The following is a 6,822-nucleotide window of genomic DNA, read 5'->3' as shown; positions in this document are numbered from 1 at the left end:
ATGCCTTATCCACTCTTAGTTTATAAAAGGAGATATTTAACAATTAACATTTTTTACAAGGATGCAAGCAACAATTGATAGATTTTTGTTTTGAAATGGGACACCTCAATTTCATTACCATAAAGGCATAAGCGACATCACTAGCCACCTCGTTTGGTAGTTCATCTACCCACGAAACCTTAGGCTCCGCCCAAGTTCCATCCATGGTGGTGAGGCACGAGCGACTTTATTACTGGTACAAGGCGAAAAAAGCAAATCAAACAATATTGAAAGTTAGGCGAACGAACAAAACTCCCTCTATATGACCCCCTACCCATGCTAAATCAAACTTTGTGCTTTGAGTTGCGTTAGGCACCAACACCTAATTAGCTGCACAAGGCAGTGCTTCCAGGCAAAGATGATGCTTTGTTCGGTATGTTTTTATTATTATATGAATGACGTGTAATAAATTAGAGAAAATATCTTAACGATAACTGAATGTGCCTTTAAAGATGTATACCGTGTAATCACGCAATCACCCTAAGAAGTACATTCACTATAGAAACCCAACCCATTAATGTTTATTATCTAAGATGGGAAGTTGTCCCACCGTTTTAGCTAGTGCATTTTTAACGTAATGATAGATGCAACTATCATTTGGTCCGTTATCAAAATGCTGACCGAAACGCGCTTCATATCAGGGATGAAAACCCTTGTCCTAGCTTTATAGGATTGGCTTAACATTGACGAACTCTTGTCGTTACATGGGTCTTTATTTGTTGGTCTTAACAGTTAGCACTAGATTTAGATGTGCGCCTTGGCGCACGATCCCGTGAAACTCGTGTCAATGCACATTTTATATAGCATTGCTAAAAAATAGGTGGAAAATGATAATCTGTTTCTTTGGTATTAGAAAAACGAAAATCAATAGGATAATCTCAGGATAAATCACACGATATTACAAATGAATTAGAAACATTTATATACAACCAGGGAAACAAAAGGAATATATTATAGTAGCAAACACTTAATGGCCATGTCAAGAACAACATAAGCAAGGAAGGAACAACAAAAGCAACATCTACATAAGTCGGACCATCTACGAAAGGAATAATTTTGACGTTGGTAAAATTGAGTTAATGAAATCCGCAAGAGCAGTGACATCAGGATCCCTCTCCCATTTTTAATCTGGGTTTCCATCTACTTCAGAGATATCATTGTAGCTAGTGAATGTATATCTAAAATACTAACCATGCACATTCTTAGCCAAAAAGAGAGATAACCATATTTTTTCACTGCGGTAAGTCCTACCCCTTTATCAGTTCGTCTACTCTTCCCAACCAAAATTTTGCAACTTCCCATAATCACTCTCAAGAATGCCCCTGACTTGAAGATGGCAGATTGGCTCAATCTTTACAAAATATCAGAAAATGGAGGCAGATCAAAATCTTGATAGATGACTGGCGCAATCTCCATTTATCAGTGCAAGTAACCTGGAATAACCATTTTAGTCTCAGGATAAATACCACAAAATGAAAGTAGATAAGAATGTTGATTAAAAGTAAGATGAACCTTGACCTGGATTATAAGAAATAAATAGTTGGAACAACTCACCTAGGGCCTAGGTGGTCGGAGTGAGGGATCACACGATGCTGCTTCTTCTCACAGTCTATGTATCCGCTGATGCCTACCGATAGATAATTGTATGCTCTGAAATCAAGTAATTATAAGCAACAGATACTCCGCTTGGAATGATGTAAAATTAGTGTATCCACTCATGGGTGAAAGAAGTTCTTAATATCAAAATGATTTTAAAAAAAATTACACATGTCCATGCGTACATGCAAATTTTGCTGAAGATAACTTTTCTAGCTTATATGAAAAATATAGATTTATGTTTCCAAAATTGCAGTTTTGGAGCACCCATCTTTACTTTTTTCTGGGAGGAAAATATATGTCTTTCATGAAACCTTTCATTCAGGTGAAAGAGCGGACATGTTGTTTGTAAAAAAAATCTGATTATCTCTTATTTTTTAGACATGTTAAATGATTTTATAGTTCAAGGAGGAGCTTGCACTCGTGGGAGTTGCCAGTATAAAGTTAATAATCATTTCTACTTTTCTCTTTCAGTTCAGCACTTCGGTGTTGTTTACATGATAACCAACGTAACTTTTTTTGGAAATATTGTTTATTTATTGCATTTCTAAATTACAATTGTTATTACTTCTATCAATCTCTTATTTTTTTGTTTGTTATGATGAAACATTATATCGAATATTTTCCCAGACTAATATTCAGTTGATGGAAGTAATAACTGTGATGGGGTTTCTCGCAATTTGGGGCCACGTGTTGCAAAATCCATACACCCCAGCTTGTGCCCTATTATTCTTTTATCAAGGCTTAAGCCGTCACCTATAAGCTGTGGAACTGAGGATTCTTTAAATCTTTTTTGCTTTTCCCATTTATCCAGAAATGTGCTCCCCAGAGTAACTATCGTGTTCATGTCCTTGCAGCAAGGGCCCTGATTGGTTTGGTATCTAATGAGAGACTGCAGTATGTTGTGAAGTGGCAGCTCACAGTTCTTAGTGCTCAGTGCTCAAAGTTCGCAGTGCTCAGTGCTCACAGTTCTCAGTGCTCTAATCCTCCTATATCAGCTAAGATGTGAAATGGAAATTTATCTCGGCCAGCAAAATATTCTACATTCAGTTCAATTCATGCCCTTTTGCTGCAGATGTGTTCTCTTCTCGATAACAACTTCAGAGGTCAGCTGGACAGTAATAAGAAGGATCAAATTCTTGGCCATCTAATTGAGGTTCTCTCAAAGTGCTCTTGGCTTGGTTGCCGTAAATTATGCAGATGCCCTGTTGTAAGTATTCCTACATCATACTTGTTGGTTTTGGATAAGTTGCTTGATGTTGCGAGAACAGGGAAAATCAACCACACTGATGTCATCCGGTCAATGTTGTTACAGCTGACCTTTGCGTTATATACTGGATGCTCCTTCTCACCAGAAATCAAAAGCGGAGCTCTTCCAACTGAGTTATATACTCCAGCGTTTGTTGAAGATTTGCTATGCCTATTTTGTATGTTTGACACGGATGGCTACCATCCAGGTTTATCACCGGATATCAATGACTATAGTAGTGTTGTGTTGTGTTGTCTGGACTGACAACTTCGGTTATAATTGTGTATGCAAGACAAATACCTGTTGTTCCAGTGAGTCACACCTATAGCACAGATGTTGGACCTGAACTGCAAGAGTAGCAAGACCACATGAGACTGCTAAAGCTGGAGGTATTCACGAACAATGCATGGTGAAAAGTTTCCTCAAACCTTGTCCATATTTTGAAGTGTATTCCAGCTAGCGGACATGTATATATGCTATTGTTTCTATGTTTATCTGTTAAGTCGAGTGTTGATTTTAACAGTAGGTGCCTTGGGCTGCTTAGCATGTACTACTAGATGATGCCCCGCGCGTTGCTGCAGAAAATGTTGATATATCTTTGGAGAATTGGTTAAGTAAAAGTAACAATGTACATATATCTATGGAGAATCGGTTAAGTAAAAGTAGCAATGTACATTTAGCACCGGAGGATATCAGTCGAGCTAAAAGTATTTTATGCTGATAAGCAGCTTGCATAAAGTTGCAATGGTCCCATATATATTTGTAAATTGGAGAGTTTGGAACAACACTATCCAATGAAGGACACAACAAAAATAAGTTAATGGTTGGCAGATTCTGTCCCAGCCTTACAAATTGAGCCCTTTTGATCAATATCATAATCATTTCAGATATGCAATGTTCACCTAAGTAGCTTGATAGTTGCAGAAACATATATACACCATATCAAAGAGTGCCAGGTTGGTTTATGTTGTAAATTTGGTCTACCACTTAAACTGACGCATCATGAGGCATGATAACACAATCAAGGCACATTGGGGGTGGGAACTGAAACCAAAGCAAGGATCAGTAGATAAGATGAATGGCTCAATTCATTTTAATTCAGAAATGGGGCAATTTCCAATGTTATTCTGAAAGAAAACTGCAAGGGAAACATCTATAGTATTGCAATTACCTACTTTGAGCAGCATACATGTTCATATCCACATACTGAGTCAGTGTGCAACCATTGATCTTAAATTGCCATTTTTGCTTAAATAGCATCATTGTTATTTTTCAGTTTGTCTAACATACGTACAGTTTAGCTTGGAAATATCATGTGAACAACAGTATAGAATTACTTCCGTATGGTTCATCATTTGTTCAACTTGCCAAAGTACCTGAAAAAATGATAATCCAATATCATGTTCTCTAATCACACTGAACACTTGGAATACATATGGTTAGACTATATCACTTTCACAGGACAGATAAGTAATTCAGAACATCTACCGGACACCTTGAATTTGATTCTTTGTGAATAAGCAAGTGACCATTGTCGCTTCCAGTCTGCATATGAGTGACAATAAGAAAAAGGATAATAATATTAGGAATTTATGAGTCACAATAATAATTAATGAGGATTTTTATATTCCACTTCTCTGCATTATCAAATATTATTCAAATATTATAGATAAACACAAACAACCATGGAGTATCCAAATAACGACTTCCCTTTTTCTGTAACACACATGATACGAAAAAGAAGATGAAATACACATAAGTATAATCTTTGTTGCCACCACATCCATTGTTAGAGTTTCACTGTATCTATAGATGCATGTCTCACATCAAATATCTTCAGAAAAAATGCCTTGGAATCAAATTAATCAGAGGTCCACTTAAACCTTTGCAGTGCCTTCAGTACTACAAAACGAAGAAATATGTAATAGACATGTACCAGTAATAGGGGTGACCTTACAGGAGAGCTGGATGCTAGCTAGGAGTCCCCACTTCACACGTCCAACGTGAGGTGGGATTCAGTCATCGTTTTATAGATGAGGTGGGCTTCATAGTTATGCTTAATATTTTGGTTCATATCGACTCCATCAAGATCTCCGATAGGTTGGAGGAGGCTGCAAGATTTCCTGAAGATGGCAATCAACAATCTTGCAAAATTCTCACGCTGAAGTAGCAAGATAGAGAGGGGATGAGGAATAGAGACATTCAGCAATGGAGGAATCATGAACATGTGCTGAACCAAGACGACATGTAATGCTATCAAGGAGGCATCAGTATATGCCTATATGGACAGAAACAGACTGCAAGGGATGCAAAACAAATGGTGCAGTAAGGTTAATAAGAAGAATTAATCAGAATCTAACCTTCTCAGCAGGTAACTCCTGCATGTACATGGATGAAGTAGAGACACAGTATTCTTCATGGTGGGAGACGCCCGATTCCACCGATAGAAGACACAACAACATCAACATGTGCCACAGAGCACGCCCACAACCTGGAAAGAAGAACCACGTCATCAAGCCCTTCTCCGGTACAGACTCGTCCAAATTCACCCCGTCTAGGGCGGTGGTGGTAAATCTGTGGCGCAATACCAGCAGTAAAGAGGCTTCAATGGAAGCTCTAAGGCAGAGACGTGGATATCCAGTCTGTTGTAGACGACGGGAATTGATCTAGCAAATCCATCGCTTAAGAAGAGGAGAGTGCTCTACCAATTACTGCCGCATTTACTCGATGGGGAAGATGATCCATCGCTTAAGAAGAGGAGAGTGCTCCACCAATTACTGCCGCATTTACTCGTTGTGGAAGATGAGAAGCGAGAATAGGAATCGATTAGTCTTGAATCTTGATGGGGAATCGATTTAGTCATACAGAGGAATGAAGAGCAGCAGGCTGGCGAAGAAACCGATCCGGGGACGTGATCCCCATCCAGCCCGCGAGGCGATGTCCAGCCTACGTAAGAAGAATTGGCTTCTTGGGACCATTAAAAAACGCAGCAGACAGGGAGTGAGGAGAAACACAATTGCGCCACGACCGTGCAGAAAAAGTGATGACGTGGCCGCATGGGAGTTCAGGAAAATGGGATCTCCTATTTATTTAGATAGAAAAGATTTGTTAGGGATTATATCTCGTGTACTCTGCTATATCTATGCTACCAAAAGGTTTCTACCTTGCATTAATTGATGTACAATTCTGCAGGAACATATCTTAAAAGGGGCGGCCCTAGCTGGCACTCGCGCGCCAGTATTAAATCGAGCGATCGGTTTCGGACAACCCAATTTGGGAATAAAACCGCGTTTCCCTTTCGTGGTAATTGTGGACCACACAGGTTACGTGCCTTAATTGATTTGCCTTCTTCCGCAATTCCCTTTTCGCTCGTGACACAAGTTGGGTTGTCGTACGTTATTTTGCTTGCTGCACGTGGGCAATTCCCTTTACATGTTCACGTAGTAATATATTAACTATTCCCTTATTCTCTTTTTGGGCTAGTGAAATTTTAGGGTTAAAAAAAAGGGAGGGGAGCAGCATAATCCACTTGCAAATGAAATGAACTACGACTTGCAACATGACAATTCCCTTCTTCCGCAATTCCCTTCTTGGTAACATAATAATGTAGGTGTTGGTTAAGCTTCCATATACATGTTGATAAAGACTGAATGGGAGTGTTGGTAACATATGGACTAAGGTGTTGATGAAGAGTTCATGGGAGGGTTGATAAGTAGGTGCCCGTTCCCTTGTTACCTTAAAAAACAAAAAGGACGAAATTTCATATAGAAAAATAATGGAAATGTGTAGGTACCACATGCACTTATGTTTCCCTTGTTCCCTTAAAAAATAAAAAGAACCACCTTTGTCTACACACAAAAAGAGAAATAAAAAAGGAGGTAACAAAAGAATATATGGGTTGATAAAACATTGTGTCATTTGTTGATGAAAGAGTGAAT

General features: G+C 38.7%; 1 long non-coding RNA gene across 3 annotated transcripts; it reads right to left on the bottom strand.

Moving 5' to 3' along the window:
- Window positions 1–974: 974 nt before the first annotated feature.
- On the bottom strand, window positions 975–6,038 carry LOC127301039 (uncharacterized). 3 transcript variants are annotated; one of them, XR_007851823.1, is made up of 6 exons: window positions 5,473–6,038; window positions 4,380–5,375; window positions 3,313–4,260; window positions 3,185–3,231; window positions 1,594–1,689; window positions 975–1,472 (listed from the first exon to the last, which is right to left on the bottom strand). It is a non-coding gene; the product is annotated as an uncharacterized lncRNA (long non-coding RNA). The 3 variants fall into 3 exon arrangements; XR_007851822.1 differs by having other exon boundaries at window positions 3,313–5,007; window positions 5,245–5,375; XR_007851821.1 differs by having other exon boundaries at window positions 3,313–5,375.
- Between the last annotated feature and the right edge of the window lie 784 nt (window positions 6,039–6,822).

This window comes from Lolium perenne, chromosome 7 (genome assembly GCF_019359855.2).
Source record: "Lolium perenne isolate Kyuss_39 chromosome 7, Kyuss_2.0, whole genome shotgun sequence".
Taxonomy (NCBI): Eukaryota; Viridiplantae; Streptophyta; class Magnoliopsida; order Poales; family Poaceae; genus Lolium; species Lolium perenne.
This window is presented reverse-complemented; position numbering and strand designations above follow the sequence as displayed.